General features: G+C 41.9%; 1 protein-coding gene across 6 annotated transcripts in view; it reads left to right on the top strand.

Moving 5' to 3' along the window:
* SEMA4D (semaphorin 4D) overlaps positions 1-18,667 on the top strand; it is a 161,462-nt gene that overhangs the window by 61,239 nt on the left and 81,556 nt on the right. For 3 of the 6 annotated variants that reach the window (XM_054031481.1, XM_054031482.1, XM_054031477.1), the window contains exon 1: positions 5,784-5,895. The exons of 2 other annotated variants lie outside the window; for them this stretch is intronic. The gene's annotated coding sequence lies outside the window, so the exon portion shown is untranslated. Of the gene's footprint in view, positions 1-4,354; positions 4,440-5,783; positions 5,896-18,667 lie in introns of those variants that run through there. One more of the 6 variants, XM_054031479.1, reaches the window with a different exon arrangement.

The following is an 18,667-nucleotide window of genomic DNA, read 5'->3' as shown; positions in this document are numbered from 1 at the left end:
ATAATTATCACTGTATGCTAGATAGAGAAAGACCAGTATGAAAAATATGGCCTCATTCTTTCACAGCCTTATGCAGGACCCCAACTTGCAGCTCCAGAATACATGTCTCTGTGCCCCTCTTCCACTCCATTACAGCCAGTTCATGCTTCTGGGTCTTAATTGCTTTGTCTTTTAAGTCCAGGGTTTGCTGGTGGGCAGCCTTTTCCCAGGCAAATTGCACATCAATTTCCATTTGTCTTCCCTGGAGACCATCACGCCTTGAGCTGGGATACCACAGAGAACCCCCTCCTGCCAGAACAGGCACCCATCTGCTTCTGTCTTGCTAAGTTAGACACTCCAGTCAGCTTCAGCACAGACAGAGTGGTTGGTCCACACCCATCTGCAGTTCACTGAAACTGGGATGCACTCAGCTCAGGAGATTCTTAGGGCTTGGCTACATTGGCGCTTTACAGCGCTGCAACTTTCTCGCACAGGGGTGTGAAAAAACATCCCCCTGAGCGCAGCGAGTTACAGCGCTGTAAAGCGCCAGTGTAAACGGTGCCCCAGCGCTGGGAGCCACTTAGTCTCTAAGGTGCCACAAGTCCTGTTCTTTTTGTGGATACAGACTAACACGGCTGCTACTCTGGAAGCTCCCAGCGCTGTAAGCTAATCTCCTCATGGAGTTGGAGTACCTGCAGCTGAGTTCTGCCAGCGCTGGCATGCGACCACACTCGCACTTCAAAGCACTGCTGCGGGAGCGTTCCCGTGGCAGCGCTTTGAAGTTTTGAGTGTAGCCACGGCCTTAGTTAACAGAGACTTTCACAGTGCCCAGTGTTCAGCCTTTCTGGGCAATTTGCACCCTGTGCAGTTTTAGCTTCTTCTGATCTTCCGTCTTACTTATTTTGCTTCCTTTTCTGTCCCTACTTCCCTTACCCGAAATAAGCAAACAGAAAACAACAAACCAGTAACCACTTTCTGTTCTCCAGCCACCACACTTAAAACTCACTTAAAATCACTACCAGTATCTCAAAGCAATCAGCTGTGCACAGACCCTGCTCGCTGTTCCACTGTAACGGGTTGGATCACAGAAACCCCCTGGGAGCTGCCACCTGATGTGCCAAGACTACCTCTGCTCCTGTTTTCCCTGTCTTGCTGAGCCAGGCACTCCCGTCTGCTCCAACACAGACCCAGGGTCTGAATTACTTGCCCCAAAGCTGCAGGTTTACCTGAAAACAGCTCACAGAAATGTGCTTCTCTTTAGCACTCAGATGCCCAACTCCCAAAGGGATCTAAACCCAAATAAATCCATTTTACCGTGTATAAAGCTTATGCAGGGTAAACTCATAAATTGTTTGCCCTCTATAACACTGATAGAGAGATATGTACAGTTATTTGCTCCCCCAGGTATTAATACATACTCTGAGTTAATTAATAAGTAAAAAGTGATTTTATTAAATACAGAAAGTAGGATTTAAGTGGTTCCAAGTAGTAACAGACAGAACAAAGTAAGTCACCAAGCAAAATAAAATAAAATGCGCAAATCTATGTCTAATCTAACTGAATACAGATAATCTCACCCTCAGAGATGCTTCAGTAATTTTTTTCCTCGGACTGGACACCTTCCAGGCCTGGGTACAATTCTTTCCCCTGGTACAGCTCTTGTTCGAGCTCAGGTGGTAACTAGGGGATTCTTCATGATGGCTCCTCTCTCCTCCTTTGCTCTGTTCTACCACTTTATATATCTTTTGCATAAGGTGGGAACCCTTTGTCCCTCTGAGTTTCCACCCCCCTCCCCCACTGGAAAAGCACCAGGTTAAAGATGGATTCCATTTCGTGTGACATGATCACATGTCACTGTAACACCCCAAGCCTTCATTCCTCCCAGCCTGACTCACAGGAAGGCTTGCTTGCAGACAGAGCCCCAGTCAATTGTCCTGGTTGATGGGAGCCATTAAGATTCCAAACCACCATTAATGTCCCACACTTTGCATAATTACAATAGGCCCTCAGAGTTATATTTCTAGTCCCAGATACAAGATTGGTACATTTATACAAATAGGGTGATCACACTCAGTAGATTATAAGCTTTGTAATGATATCTTACAAGAGACCTTTTGCATGAAGCATATTCCAGTTACTCACTCATTACCATATTTTTTATAAAACTATATAGACGATGCTCACCTTGTGAAGTTGTGCAATCCATTCTGTGCAATGCATGAGACTGGGGTCCTGTGAGGAAAAGAGTATATGATCATATATTTAAAGACTGTATCAGTGCATATGTACAAGTGGGCCAAATTAAGCTTCTACAGGCCAATCTTTAATTCTGGCATTTTACTGACTTAGATGTGCTTTACTTTGTTCTTTTAACACTGTGTGTGTGTACACATGTACATCTATAGAGAGAGAGAGTGTTGAGGCTGAAAAGAAAGGAGGAATTAAAAATATATAGGAGATAACACAATGTAGGGTGGGGGGAGAGAAAGTAAAGAGGAAACAGACTGAAACTAATGGAGGAGAAGACAAACTATGATCTATTCTCTATGAAGGGAAAGAATGTATGAGAACAGCAAAAGGAGATTGTTACATTGAAAAATAAATAAATAGAAGGTTGACTGGCAAGATGTTACAATTAAATACATGTACAGAAGAAGCAGTGTACAATTACTTTATTCCTATAACTAGCCATGGCCTTGAGGGATTTCACATCACAGGTATTTTTCTTTTCACAGGTATTAAGCAATTGGTTTAGCCTTTGGGTTGGTAGATGTTCGAGTAAATTTTTCAAGCCTGCTCAGTATACCTACAGAGAAATTCTGAACAAATGCACTGAATTGTATGCCTGCGTTGTCCTAGTATTCAAACAGTGGGTGTGTTTTTATGGGTTTGTATTTTTTCTTTTTTTTAAATTCTAAAACATGCTCTGCTGATAAAAATAATGATTTATGGTATTTTAAAGAACTAAGTGTGTGTGCTTCATACTGCTTAGTGATTGAAGAAGAGCATCCCTTATTTTAATTTAGTTTCAGAGTGAATGAAAATATTTTGGCAGAGGATAGCAAGCTCTCCTAGGAGGAGGTGGCCAGAATATAGTGAGAGCTGGCTGGAAATGAATACACCTCTTACCCATTCCTTCACCAATTTGTTGCCATGCTAAAGATGGAAAATGGAAATAACCTAAAGATTGACACTATTCTTCCCATAGCTATGGTAATTCGGAGTATAAAGTGTTTGCCACTCAACTCAATAAGCCACTGTTGCTGTATTTTAACATTGCAGTGCTCTTTTCAGTGCTGAAAACTACCAATTCTCCAATTTCAACTCAGTTTCTTCTGCTAGAGATACCCCTGCTTGTCTTATGGCTATAACCTTAACTGGGAGGTTTTGTAAAAGATATGCCACTTCTGTTAATCTAGCACAATAAGATAACCATCTTTTGAAATATGAGTAATACTTAGATAATTCAAAACTGCCTATTTGCAAGACATTGAAAATAAAGTATTTGCAAACTCCCCAAATAGCTCAGTAGTGATTTTGTATTCAATTTAAATGGAATAATTTAATAGAAGAAATAATCCATTGCTCTGCTTTTACTTTAGAGTCTTGGGCATCAGTGAGGAGAAATTTTAAAGACCGTTTCTCTCTGCATTTGTGGATTAACAATATACTTCTCTGTTCAGAAATAATAATCAAGTTCTGTATACTCCCAGGATTTAAGTTGTTCTGATAATACATTGAAATATTCATCAACAGAGGGTCCTGTGGCACCTTTGAGACTAACAGAAGTATTGGGAGCATAAGCTTTCGTGGGTAAGAACCTCACTTCTTCAGATGCAAGCTATTATGACTATTCTGTGTTCTTACCCACAAAAGCTTATGCTCCCAATACTTCTGTTAGTCTCAAAGGTGCCACAGGACCCTCTGTTGCTTTTTACAGATTCAGACTAACACGGCTACCCCTCTGATACCTGAAATATTCATGTAGTCTGCCCCAATGGATTACTTTAATGGTTCATAATCTGGTTATTTGGCTCTGTTTAGAAGGTCAGTGCGGCAGTAATTGAAGGACAATGGGATTTTTATTGTGTAAGGCTGTATTCACAGTAAGATGGCCTGCCCCCTTGTTCTTTGGAATGCATGTCTGTCTTGTATATGTACACACACTTCTGGGTGGACACACACATCTGGGTGGTCTGAACGGTCATATGACTATTCTGTGTTATTTTGGAAGTCATGTCTCTTCGCCTGATAACAGCATACAGGAGGATAGAATAGGCTGTAGTTAACCAGCCTGCAGACTAGTACAGGCGTGAGTGGGCGGCAGTGGCTGCTGCTGTTGCTGCTTGTCAGTAGCTCTGCAATTTCTCACCAAGCCAGGAGTCAAAACTTGGAAATGAGACACTGAACAGCGGTGGGAGATGGCAGGTTACCTGGCATTAGTCAGCCTTTGGATCTGAGTGAGTGAAAGGAGTGAGTGGCGCCCTTGCTTGCACCTGTGTCACTCATTTATCTAAACTGCATAGAGATGTTTTATTTACAGCACTGTGTGAGTTAGTTCTTTCTGTTTTGAACCGTAGCCCTTTGGGAAGTGGATAACTTGTCATTTTAGCTGCTCTGTTTAGATGTATATATTGTATAGATTGACTGACTGAGGAGAAAATAAATGAGACACCCACTCAAGGTGTTCCAGCATAATTTCATCTCATGCTACTTAGGTATATTTTTGAACCATATTATGCTGCACATAGTTTGATTTATGTCTGTCTATAAGCAGTTAAGGGCCCGATACAACAATGAATATTACTAAGATATGAATGTTGCAGTTTAGAAGATGGGGTGTGTATAAGACCCTCATCCCTAAAATTTTACTGTTTTCTAGCCTTTTTATAAATGTTCAAAGTCCAGTCTTGATGTTCTAAAGCAGACTTTTTCTATAAATTGAAAATATATTTCATACCCTAAGCGCAGTATGTAACTCTTTATTTTTATTTTTGAAACGGCAAAAAACATAAAATATTTAGAAAGAAAGTTTAACAAATCAGTACAATACACACAAACACTCCTTTCAGTATACAAACATAGCCGATCTATTAGTTTTTCCATCTCTTGTTGCTTCTCTGTAGTAAATTGGTGTAAATTTTACCTAAGTAAATTGGTGTAAATGTTACTATTACAACATAGAATGCACACATCACCTGCATTGTTCCTAAAAATGACAAGAAAAACTGTAGTGGAAAACAGAAATAATTTAATTTAATTTAAATGTGTAAGGGACTAAGATAAAGTCATGAGATTTACAGCAGGAAATGAATGACTGGCGCAGCCAGAATTTTTCAAGAGCATAGTCACTGTAGAAATATTAATGTAAAGTGTTCATTAAAATTTGATCCTGTTGCAGTTAAGGAATATTACTGGTTGAATAAGATGGAAGCACAACCTAAACTCTAACCATCAAAAGTAAGCCTGGATTAATTATCCCTGCAGTTTAGTCTCACTGTTACTAAAGTTTAATTATGGCTGCTATATGTCATGTCTTAATTTTTCAAACAGTTTGCCATATCCAGTTACTATGACTGCTAAGCGCCAGTATATAGATTTCCACATAAACTTTTTTTTTCCCTAGGCCCAGTTGCTAGTCTTTGTTTTGGACTTTTGATCAGAAGGCGATAGACATTCTGGCCTTCTCTGCCAAGCCAAATAAAAATGTCCTATGTGTTAGACAGAAGCAGGAATGAAAAGGCAGGCAGCCGAGATCACAAGGTGACCAGTAATGTTTATTACTTGTATTGGACCTACCACTTTAAAGTAGAGTTCCAGCCTGAGCTGCTGCCTAGCTATGTCCAGAAGTCCAGGAAGCTGGGAAGGGAGATATAAAAGGGGACACAGCACTTCAAAGCTATCTTCGATTTTCAGGTGTTATGTTATGCATTTTCAGTGGTACATTAATATTTTTGTGTGGCTTTAGGCTTCTCCTGTATAAATTCTGTGTTTAAAAAAATATTTTAGTAGTAGAGCATTTTCTGGTTGTGGAGGCGACTTCTCTGTGTTGATTATGTTGTCCTTATTTGAGGATGTTAATTGTGGATGGGATGCTTGGAAGGAGGGTTTAGCAATTTTTATAAGACTGCAAGAGGTTTTACTGTTTGATATAACTACACATTAAAATTTGGGGGAAGATAAGGGCATATCTTTCTTTAAAATCAGATAATTGGAAGTCCAAAAGAAATATTATATATCAGACTAAGATTTCTTTTTAAAATTATTTTTTTAAGGCTTAGTTAACTTTTAAAACATTTTGAAGCCTTTCCTCTCTCTATAATTGACATGCAAATTCTTGAAATTACCAGTGATTTTAACCTTATTAAAAATGTTCATATTCTGGAATTGTTAATAGAACACTCTATTTAGACAATGCATTTACTAAAGTTCTAGAAATCGTTTAAGATGTGTGTGAAACTTGTTCTCAATGGAATTATCCAGTGTATCTCAGTTGTGGCAACGAGAATTGAAGTGTTCTCCTAGGCAAAATGTAGAGTAGTTATTTAGATTTTGGTGGAAACTTCTGATTTCTTTTTTCTCCTCCATTATTGGCCATCTTGTGTAAGACTGTTTTTATATTTGTTCTTTTATTTTTAACTATTTTAATTATTAATTTTTTTTGTGAATAACATAGAAACCAGATAGAACAGCTTGTACCTGATTAGGTTGAAGCACTGTAAACCTACCTTGTTTGCTCCTCTAATCTATTTTGTACATTTCATTATCTTGCTAATATTTAGTTTAAAAAATAAATGCTGAAATGTTGTGGATAGTTGAATTCCTCTCTATAAGCTCCTTAAGAATATTTAAGCAAAGAATTTTTATTTATCTATTTATTGCTTTCAACAAGTTGATGTCAAGTAACGTTATCAGATATACATCCATCTGACAGTAGAGTTGCTAGAAGCCTTGAGAATAGGGTCTGTTTAAGTGCACTTGCATAATAGTTGTCAATTTAACATGTATGGTTTTTAGGATGGACTTGCAGGTCTTTCAAAGCATAGTATATAGTTAAAATGTATAGTCAGTTTTGAGGTTTTTTAAGTGTCCTTGCTCAAAAGAGCTGGTGGTAAAACACATAGTTCTGGCCTGGAAAAGCAATGAGTACATGGACAGTCAGTTTTCCCGTTGAACGGATATTTATTTGATTTTTGGGCCTGATCCTGGAGAATCTGAGAGCCTTCTACACCTTCCAGGATTGGGCTCATTATGAGCAGCTTGCTTCATGCATTCAGATACTTAGGACCCTCTGTCCTTGCTACTAGGCTACTAAATCTCTTACACACTGTAATATAAATGTTTTTCTGACTTAAAGGTGAACCAAAGATGATAAACAGCTTTTCCCAGTGGAAAGAACAAGAAAGCTCAAATGAAGCTTACATTTTAAAAAGTTTTATACTTTTATCTACTACATTACGACCATTGAAATGCAGTCAAATGGATGAAGGGTCACCTAGCAACAAGTGGTTGAAAAATGGTAGCCTGGTTTTGACTGGTATTTGTTTTTGGGTGGTTGAACATAAGAACGGCCATGCTGGGTCAGACCAAAGGTCCATCTAGCCCAGTATCCTGTCTTCCGACAGTGGCCAATGTCAGGTCCAGAGGGAATGAACAGAACAGGTAATCATCCATCCCATTGCCCATTCCCAGCTTCTGGCATACAGAGGCTAGGGACACCATCTCTGCCCATCTTGGCTAATAGCCATTGATGAGCCTATCCTCCATTAATTTATCTAGTTCTTTTTTGAACCCTATTGTAGTCTTGGCCTTCACAACATCCTCTGGCAAAGAGTTCCACAAGTTGACTGTGTGTTGTGTGAAGAAATACTTTTGTTTGCTGCCTATTAATTTCATTTGGTGACTCCTAGTTCTTGTGTTATGTGAAGGAGTAAATAACACGCCTTTATTTATTTTCTCCACACTACTCATGATTTTATAGACCTCAATCATATCCCCCCTTAGTCGTCTCTTTTCCGAGCTGAAAAGTCCCAGTGTCTAAGGATGGAGATTCCAATACCAAATCTATCCCTTTCTTAATGATTTCCAACATTCTGTTAGCAAGGTTGGTATTGGAGCACAGTTGTTCATCTAGAAGAATGATCAATGTCCTGCCAAAAGGAAGTGAAGAGAATATGAGAAGTTGACATGTCCACAGCTGAAAAACAAAGATTGACTCTAGAAGCTCACATTTAATTTATGTAAACTATTTTGATTTGGCATTCTGCAAACTAGTCATAATTAAAGCTAATGGTTCCAGTGACTTGAGGAAATATGTTGGGAGGGGACGCAGGGGAGGGTAATTGAGTTAATAGTTTATTGTTTTATGCCTTTCTGTTTGAGAGCTAATTATATTTTTGAGAACTTGAAGACATGGTAAGTTGTGAAACTGTTTCAGAAAACAAACTGTAGAGCACTATGAAATTTAACCTTGGTGAAAGAAATATTCCCTTAACATAAAAATAAATATACCTTTAATAAATATAAGTCTGTAAGGCAAGAATTTAAATTGATTTGAATTAATGTAAGGTGACAAATTTTGATGCATGTATCCTATTCCTAGTTTTACTACCCACCTGGCGGTGGCCGAGCACAGCTGGCCCCAGCGGCTCCAGCCCAGACCCAAGCCCCACGACCCTTCTCTATTTTCCCGGATACATCTGGCTTTTTGGAATTTCCTCACGGACGGGGATTTGAGGACCAAAAAGCCGGACATGTCTGGCAAAATCCGGGCGTATGGTAACCCTAGCAGAGTATATTAATATTGTATGTTGTAGGGTTGGCCAAACTTACTGACCCTCTGAAGTTCGAGAAATCTTCAGAAGTTCGAGAGCCGGGCATGCCTGCCAGGGCTCAGGGCTTCTGCCTTGTGGGCAGGGGAGTCTTGGGACTTTTGCCCCATGGGAGGCACCTGCCAGGGCTAGGGGCTTCAGCCCCACATCAGGGTGATGAGACTAGGGGCTTCAGCCACGTGGGAGGTGCCTACCACAGGGCTGAAGCCCTAAGACGCCTCCTCCCCACGGGGCAGAAGCCACGAGCCCCACCACCCTACTGCAGGGCTGAAGCCCCAAGCCCCAGCAGTTGCCTCCTGCACGTCTGAAGCCCTGAGACGCCGCGCACAGTCTGGTCGGTGGAGAGTGGGGGTTTCTGTGAGCCACACTTTAAGTGTAAAAGAGTCGCAGTTTGGCTACCCTTGGTATATTGGCTGCATCTTTACGTTTTAAAAATTACAAGGTTTATAAATCCCGAAAATTTTAGATATCCAGCCATTACTACATTGTGTGGAGTTTTTTGATTTGCCATTAAAATATATTCTTTAAAAAATTAATCTTGAACAATATAAGAATGGGCATACTGGGTCAGACCAGTGGATCCATTTAGCCCAGTATCCTGTCTTCTGAGGGTGGCCAGTGCCAGGTGCTTCAGAGGGAATGAACAGAATAGACAGGCACTGAGTGATCCATGGCTTTTTGTCCACTCCCAGCTTCTGGCAGTCAGAAACCAGGGCCACACAGAGCATGGGGCTGTGTCCCTGACCATCTTGGTTAATAGCCATTGATGGACCTATCCTACATGAACTTACCTAGTTCTTTTTTGAACCCTATTATAGTTTTGACCTTAAAACATCCCTTGGCAATGAGTTCTACAGGTTGACTAAAATAAGTTTATTTTTTAAATGGATTTGAGTTTTCTGACAGGTCTGTCTAGACCACAATTTATTTTTGCTTATGGGTTGGTTATGAATCTAGTCACACTTCTGCTTTCTAAGCTTGCCACTGAAACATGACAAATTGCAGTATTTTCACTTTGAGATAAGTTGGGGCCAGAATATAGTTCTGATGTCTTCTCAGCTTTTTATATCCCACTGTTTGATTTTATATCTGTAAGGAAGTATGTGAACACAAGTATGCCTCAATTAATGTTTGCATATATTTGCATGGTTCTTCTCACATTTTGTAATTCTGAAAAGTTCTTATTTCTCTTCCTTTGCTTGGCATTCATGGACTAGAAAATTAAAGTGGTCAACATTTCCTGCAGAATGACAAGTTTCAGAGTAACAGCCGTGTTAGTCTGTATCCGCAAAAAGAAGAACAGGAGTACTTGTGGCACCTTAGAGACTAACAAATTTATTAGAGCATAAGCTTTCGTGGACTACAGCCCACTTCTTCGAATGCATATAGAATGGAACATATAATGAGGAGATATATATACACACATACAGAGAGCATAAACAGGTGGGAGTTGTCTTACTAACTCTGAGAGGCCAATTAATTAAGAGAAAAAAAAACAAACAAACAAAAAAAAAACTTTTGAAGTGATAATCAAGCTAGCCGAGTACAGACAGTGTGATAAGAAGTGTGAGAGTACTTACAAGGGGAGATAGTCAACGTTTGTAATGGCTCAGCCATTCCCAGTCCTTATTCAAACCGGAGTTGATTGTGTCTAGTTTGCATATCAATTCTAGCTCTGCAGTCTCTCTTTGGAGTCTGTTTTTGAAGTTTTTCTGTTGTAATATAGCCACCCGCAGGTCTGTCACTGAATGACCAGACAGGTTAAAGTGTTCTCCCACTGGTTTTTGAGTATTTTGATTCCTGATGTCAGATTTGTGTCCATTAATTCTTTTGCGTAGAGACTGTCCGGTTTGGCCAATGTACATGGCAGAGGGGCATTGCTGGCACATGATGGCATAGATCACATTGGTAGATGTGCAGGTGAACGAGCCCCTGATGGTATGGCTGATGTGATTAGGTCCTATGATGATTTACGGATATCCAGGCTGGGGGGACCATCCAATGTGAAAGGTGCCTGCTGGTGGAATCTCTCAGGCAGCAGGTGAGAGAGCTACAGGAGGAGGTGGCTAGGTTGAGGAGCATCCGTATCCACGAGCAATTCCTCGACAGTGTCCATGTGGAGACAGCTGAGGTAGCTGTCCCAGTACACAGGACTGCTGATACACCACTGGTGGAGGAGGAGATGGCTCAGGGTGGACGCTGGCAGCTGGTTACTTCTGGCAGCAGGCAGTGCTCCACCCTTGCTCCGAACCCTCCTGCCGTGGTTATAGGTAACCGTTATGCTCTTCTTGATACAGGAAAGAAGGAATCACTCCCTACAGTAAAGGAGGAGAAGCCTCGTACCCCTAAGGCTGGAGAGTCTGCTGCCACCACTGCGAATAGGAAACGTAGGGTAGTGGTGGTCGGAGACTCTCTGCTGAGGGGGACGGAGGCGCCCATCTGTCGCCCTGACATTTCATCTCGAGAGGTATGCTGCCTGCCGGGGGCCCGTATCCGAGACGTTACGGAGGCATTGTCGAGGATTATCCGGCCCTCTGACTACTACCCCATGCTACTCATCCATGTGGGCACAAATGATACTGCGCGGTGTGACACTGAGCGGATCAAGAGTGACTACAGGGCTCTGGGAGCACGGGTGAAGGAGTTTGGAGCACAGGTGGTATTCTCTTCAATTCTTCCTGTTAAAGGTAGGGGCCCGGGCAGAGACAGATGCATCATGGAGGTGAATGCCTGGCTGCGAAGATGGTGTCGCCAGGAGGGCTTTGGCTTCCTAGACCACGGGATGCTATTCGAGGAAGGACTGCTAGGCAGAGATGGCGTTCACCTTTCGAGGAGAGGGAAGACCCTATTCGGACACAGACTGGCTAACCTAGTGAGGAGGGCTTTAAACTAGGTTCGACGGGGACAGGTGAGCAAAGCCCACAGGTAAGTGGGGAACATGGAGACCGGGGAAATGAGTCGGAAACAAGAGGGAGTGTGGGCTATATTGGCAGAGAGAAAGGAGAGTCAGGAAAAAACTGGGAGGAAAGATCAAACCAGTATTTTAGATGCCTATATACAAATGCGAGAAGTATGGGGAATAAGCAGGAAGAACTGGAAGTGCTAATAAATAAATACAACTATGACATTGTTGGCATCACTGAAACTTGGTGGGATAATACACATGATTGGAATGTTGGTGTGGATGGGTACAGCTTGCTCAGGAAGGATAGACAGGGGAAAAAGGGAGGAGGTGTTGCCTTATATATTAAAAATGTACACACTTGGACAGAGGTAGAGATGGACATAGGAGACGGAAGTGTTGAGAGTCTCTGGGTTAGGCTTAAAGGGGCAAAAAACAAGGGAGATGTCATGCTAGGCGTCTACTACAGGCCACCTAACCAGGTGGAAGAGGTGGATGAGGCTTTTTTCAAGCAACTAACAAAATCATCCAAAGCCCAAGACTTGGTGGTGATGGGGGACTTCAACTATCCGGATATATGTTGGGAAAATAACACAGCGGGGAACAGACTATCCAACAAATTCTTGGACTGCATTGGAGACAACTTTTTATTTCAGAAGGTTGAAAAAGCTACTAGGGGGGAAGCTGTTCTAGACTTGATTTTAACAAATAGGGAGGAACTCGTTGAGAATGTGAAAGTAGAAGGCAGCCTGGGTGAAAGTGATCATGAAATCATAGACTTTGCAATTCTAAGGAAGGGTAGAAGGGAGAACAGCAAAATAGAGACAATGGATTTCAGGAAGGCAGATTTTGGGAAGCTCAGAGAGCTGATAGGTAAGGTCCCATGGGAATCAAGACTGAGGGGAAAAACAACTGAGGAGAGTTGGCAGTTTTTCAAAGGGACACTATTAAGGGCCCAAAAGCAAGCTATTCCGCTGGTTAGGAAAGATAGAAAATGTGGCAAAAGACCACCTTGGCTTAACCACGAGATCTTGCACGATCTAAAAAATAAAAAGGAGTCATATAAAAAATGGAAACTAGGACAGATTACAAAGGATGAATATAGGCAAACAACACAGGAATGCAGGGGCAAGATTAGAAAGGCAAAGGCACAAAATGAGCTCAAACTAGCTACGGGAATAAAAGGAAACAAGAAGACTTTTTATCAATACATTAGAAGCAAGAGGAAGACCAAAGACAGGGTAGGCCCACTGCTTAGTGAAGAGGGAGAAACAGTAACAGGAAACTTGGAAATGGCAGAGATGCTTAATGACTTCTTTGTTTCGGTCTTCACCGAGAAGTCTGAAGGAATGCCTAACATAGTGAATGCTAATGGGAAGGGGGTAGGTTTAGCGGATAAAATAAAAAAAGAACAAGTTAAAAATCACTTAGAAAAGTTAGATGCCTGCAAGTCACCCGGGCCTGATGAAATGCATCCTAGAATACTCAAGGAGCTAATAGAGGAGGTATCTGAGCCTCTAGCTATTATCTTTGGAAAGTCATGGGAGACGGGAGAGATTCCAGAAGACTGGAAAAGGGCAAATATAGTGCCCATCTATAAAAAGGGAACTAAAAACAACCCAGGTAACTACAGACCAGTTAGTTTAACTTCTGTGCCAGGGAAGATAATGGAGCAAGTAATTAAGGAAATCATCTGCCAACACTTGGAAGGTGGTAAGGTGATAGGGAATAGCCAGCATGGATTTGTGAAGAACAAATCATGTCAAACCAATCTGATAGCTTTCTTTGATAGGATAACGAGCCTTGTGGATAAGGGTGAAGCGGTGGATGTGGTATACCTAGACTTTAGTAAGGCATTTGATACGGTCTCGCATGATATTCTTATCGATAAACTAGGCAAATACAAATTAGATGGGGCAACTATAAGGTGGGTGCATAACTGGCTGGATAATCGTACTCAGAGAGTTGTTATTAATGGTTCCCAATCCTGCTGGAAAGGCGTAACGAGTGGGGTACCGCAGGGGTCTGTTTTGGGACCGGCTCTGTTCAATATCTTCATCAACGACTTAGATATTGGCATAGAAAGTACGCTTATTAAGTTTGCGGATGATACCAAACTGGGAGGGATTGCAACTACTTTGGAGGACAGGGTCATAATTCAAAATGATCTGGACAAATTGGAGAAATGGTCTGAGTTAAACAGGATGAAGTTTAACAAAGACAAATGCAAAGTGCTCCACTTAGGAAGGAAAAATCAATTTCACACATACAGAATGGGAAAAGACTGTCTAGGAAGGAGTACGGCAGAAAGGGATCTAGGGGTTATAGTGGACCACAAGCTAAATATGAGTCAACAGTGTGATGCTGTTGCAAACAAAGCAAACATGATTCTGGGATGCATTAACAGGTGTGTTGTGAGCAAGACACGAGAAGTCATTCTTCCGCTCTACTCTGCTCTGGTTAGGCCTCAGCTGGAGTATTGTGTCCAGTTCTGGGCGCCGCATTTTAAAAAAGATGTGGAGAAACTGGAAAGGGTCCAAAGAAGAGCAACAAGAATGATTAAAGGTCTTGAGAACATGACCTATGAAGGAAGGCTGAAAGAATTGGGTTTGTTTAGTTTGGAAAAGAGAAGACTGAGAGGGGACATGATAGCAGTTTTCAGGTATATAAAAGGGTGTCATAAGGAGGAGGGAGAGAACTTGTTCACCTTAGCCTCTAAGGATAGAACCAGAAACAATGGGTTTAAACTGCAGCAAGGGAGGTCTAGATTGGACATTAGGAAAAAGTTCCTAACTGTCAGGGTGGTTAAACACTGGAACAAATTGCCTAGGGAGGTTGTGGAATCTCCGTCTCTGGAGATATTTAAGGGTAGGTTAGATAAATGTCTACTAGGGATGGTCTAGGCAGTATTTGGTCCTGCCATGCGGGCAGGGGACTGGACTCGATGACCTCTCGAGGTCCCTTCCAGTCCTAGAATCTATGAATCTATGAATCTATGATGTCACTTGAATAGATATGTGGACAGAGTTGGCATCGGGGTTTGTTACAAGGATAGGTTCCTGGGTTAGTGGTTTTGTTCAGTGATGTGTGGTTGCTGGTGAGTATTTGCTTTAGGTTGGGGGGTTGTCTGTAAGCGAGGACAGGTCTGTCTCCCAAGATCTGTGAGAGTAAAGGATCATCTTTCAGGATAGGTTGTAGATCTCTGATGATGCGCTGGAGAGGTTTTAGTTGGGGGCTGAAGGTGACAGCTAGTGGTGTTCTGTTATTTTCTTTGTTGGGCCTGTCTTGTAGGAGGTGACTTCTGGGTACTCGTCTGGCTCTGTCAATCTGTTTTTTCACTTCAGCAGGTGGGTATTGTAGTTTTAAGAATGCTTGATAGAGATCTTGTAGGTGCTTGTCTCTATCCGAGGGATTGGAGCAAATGCGGTTATATCTTAGAGCTTGGCTGTAGACAATGGATCGTGTGGTGTGTCCTGGATGGAAGCTGGAGGCATGTAGGTAAGTGTAGCGGTCAGTAGGTTTCCGGTATAGGGTGGTATTGATGTGACCATCGCTTATTAGCACAGTAGTGTCCAGGAAATGGACCGCTTGTGTGGATTGATCTAGGCTGAGGTTGATGGTGGGATGGAAATTATTGAAATCATGGTGAAATTCCTCAAGGGCTTCTTTTCCATGGGTCCAGATGATGAAGATGTCATCAATGTAGCGCAAGTAGAGTAGGGGCGTTAGGGGACGAGAGCTAAGGAAGCGTTGTTCTAAGTCAGCCATAAAAATGTTGGCATATTGTGGGGCCATGCGGGTACCCATAGCAGTGCCGCTGACTTGAAGGTATATATTGTCCCCAAATGTGAAATAGTTGTGGGTGAGGACAAAATCACAAAGTTCAGCCACCAGGTTAGCTGTGACATTATCAGGGATACTGTTCCTGATAGCTTGTAGTCCATCTTTGTGTGGAATATTGGTGTAGAGGGCTTCTACGTCCATAGTGGCCAGGATGGTGTTTTCTGGAAGATCACCGATGGATTGTAGTTTCCTCAGGAAGTCAGTGGTGTCTCGAAGATAGCTGGGAGTGCTGGTAGCGTAGGGTCTTAGGACAGAGTCTACATAACCAGACAAGCCTGATGTTAGGGTGCCAATGCCTGAGATGATGGGGCGTCCAGGATATCCAGGTTTATGGATCTTGGGTAGCAAATAGAATACCCCTGGTCGGGGTTCTAGGCATGTGTCTGTACGGATTTGTTCCTGTGCTTTGTCAGGGAGTTTTTTTAGCAGATGGTGTAGTTTCTTTAGGTAATCCTCAGTGGGATCAGAGGGATATCCTGGACGCCCCATCATCTCAGGCATTGGCACCCTAACATCAGGCTTGTCTGGTTATGTAGACTCTGTCCTAAGACCCTACGCTACCAGCACTCCCAGCTATCTTCGAGACACCACTGACTTCCTGAGGAAACTACAATCCATCGGTGATCTTCCAGAAAACACCATCCTGGCCACTATGGACGTAGAAGCCCTCTACACCAATATTCCACACAAAGATGGACTACAAGCTATCAGGAACAGTATCCCTGATAATGTCGCAGCTAACCTGGTGGCTGAACTTTGTGATTTTGTCCTCACCCACAACTATTTCACATTTGGGGACAATATATACCTTCAAGTCAGCGGCACTGCTATGGGTACCCGCATGGCCCCACAATATGCCAACATTTTTATGGCTGACTTAGAACAACGCTTCCTTAGCTCTCGTCCCCTAACGCCCCTACTCTACTTGCGCTACATTGATGACATCTTCATCATCTGGACCCATGGAAAAGAAGCCCTTGAGGAATTTCACCATGATTTCAATAATTTCCATCCCACCATCAACCTCAGCCTAGATCAATCCACACAAGCGGTCCATTTCCTGGACACTACTGTGCTAATAAGCGATGGTCACATCAATACCACCCTATACCGGAAACCTACTGACCGCTACACTTACCTACATGCCTCCAGCTTCCATCCAGGACACACCACACGATCCATTGTCTACAGCCAAGCTCTAAGATATAACCACATTTGCTCCAATCCCTCGGATAGAGACAAGCACCTACAAGATCTCTATCAAGCATTCTTAAAACTACAATACCCACCTGCTGAAGTGAAAAAACAGATTGACAGAGCCAGACGAGTACCCAGAAGTCACCTCCTACAAGACAGGCCCAACAAAGAAAATAACAGAACACCACTAGCTGTCACCTTCAGCCCCCAACTAAAACCTCTCCAGCGCATCATCAGAGATCTACAACCTATCCTGAAAGATGATCCTTTACTCTCACAGATCTTGGGAGACAGACCTGTCCTCGCTTACAGACAACCCCCCAACCTAAAGCAAATACTCACCAGCAACCACACATCACTGAACAAAACCACTAACCCAGGAACCTATCCTTGTAACAAACCCCGATGCCAACTCTGTCCACATATCTATTCAAGTGACATCATCATAGGACCTAATCACATCAGCCATACCATCAGGGGCTCGTTCACCTGCACATCTACCAATGTGATCTATGCCATCATGTGCCAGCAATGCCCCTCTGCCATGTACATTGGCCAAACCGGACAGTCTCTACGCAAAAGAATTAATGGACACAAATCTGACATCAGGAATCAAAATACTCAAAAACCAGTGGGAGAACACTTTAACCTGTCTGGTCATTCAGTGACAGACCTGCGGGTGGCTATATTACAACAGAAAAACTTCAAAAACAGACTCCAAAGAGAGACTGCAGAGCTAGAATTGATATGCAAACTAGACACAATCAACTCCGGTTTGAATAAGGACTGGGAATGGCTGAGCCATTACAAACGTTGACTATCTCCCCTTGTAAGTACTCTCACACTTCTTATTACACTGTCTGTACTCGGCTAGCTTGATTATCACTTCAAAAGTTTTTTTTTTGTTTGTTTGTTTTTTTTTTCTCTTAATTAATTGGCCTCTCAGAGTTAGTAAGACAACTCCCACCTGTTTATGCTCTCTGTATGTGTGTATATATATCTCCTCATTATATGTTCCATTCTATATGCATCCGAAGAAGTGGGCTGTAGTCCACGAAAGCTTATGCTCTAATAAATTTGTTAGTCTCTAAGGTGCCACAAGTACTCCTGTTCTTCTTATTTCCTGCAGACTTGCTGAGACAAAACTTCTCCAGTGCAGCTGACTTTCACATCTACCCTTCCCCTTTAATAATGTGATGATCACTGCACCAGCCAGATTCTAAAAAGTTAATCAGCTATAATAATGACTCTTCTCGTGGCATAAAACTCTTCATTTGGCATAAGAAAAAAGCCTGTTTTAGGCTTGGCAGGAGTTAGGATCCTAGTAATGCCGATGAGACTGTTCAGCAACCAGAACTTCTATTAATCCCATATGCTCACATAATTTGACTGAAATTTGAAGTGCCTATTTTGAAAGATCTGCACCTGTGTTTTTGAACAGAGTGAGAGTTTGTAATATGGTACAAACACACTACAGATTTCTGATACACAGTTATTAGTGTAAAGGTCACAAAGTGACCTTCACATTGTTAATATCAACACACAGCCTTGCACAAAGATACAGATAGTTCTTCTGTAATTGTAGTGATTTATTTTACTTATCATTAATGGGACAAATACATTAACACTTGACAGAAAACATTGTGTTTTTAAGTCCTATAAGTATACACTAATTTCAGCATTTGTTGTCTGTGATTGTGTTCACTTAGTTTAGTGTTGACTTGGATATGAATGAGTGTATGCACACAGGTGCGTGCTTGCATGCACACACACAGTATATGAGAGAGAAATTTTAAAAGAAAATACACATGATAGTGGAAAATGAGTAGTGATCAGTATAAGATGGTATACTTACAGTATAAGATCAGTGTACTTACAGGCCTCAGTGAATCTGGCTCAAGTTTGAGTTAGGGAT

This window comes from Malaclemys terrapin, chromosome 6 (genome assembly GCF_027887155.1).
Source record: "Malaclemys terrapin pileata isolate rMalTer1 chromosome 6, rMalTer1.hap1, whole genome shotgun sequence".
Lineage (NCBI taxonomy): Eukaryota > Metazoa > Chordata > Testudines > Emydidae > Malaclemys > Malaclemys terrapin.
Note: the sequence above shows the minus strand (reverse complement) of the source record. Positions and strands in the feature narration are given on the sequence as shown.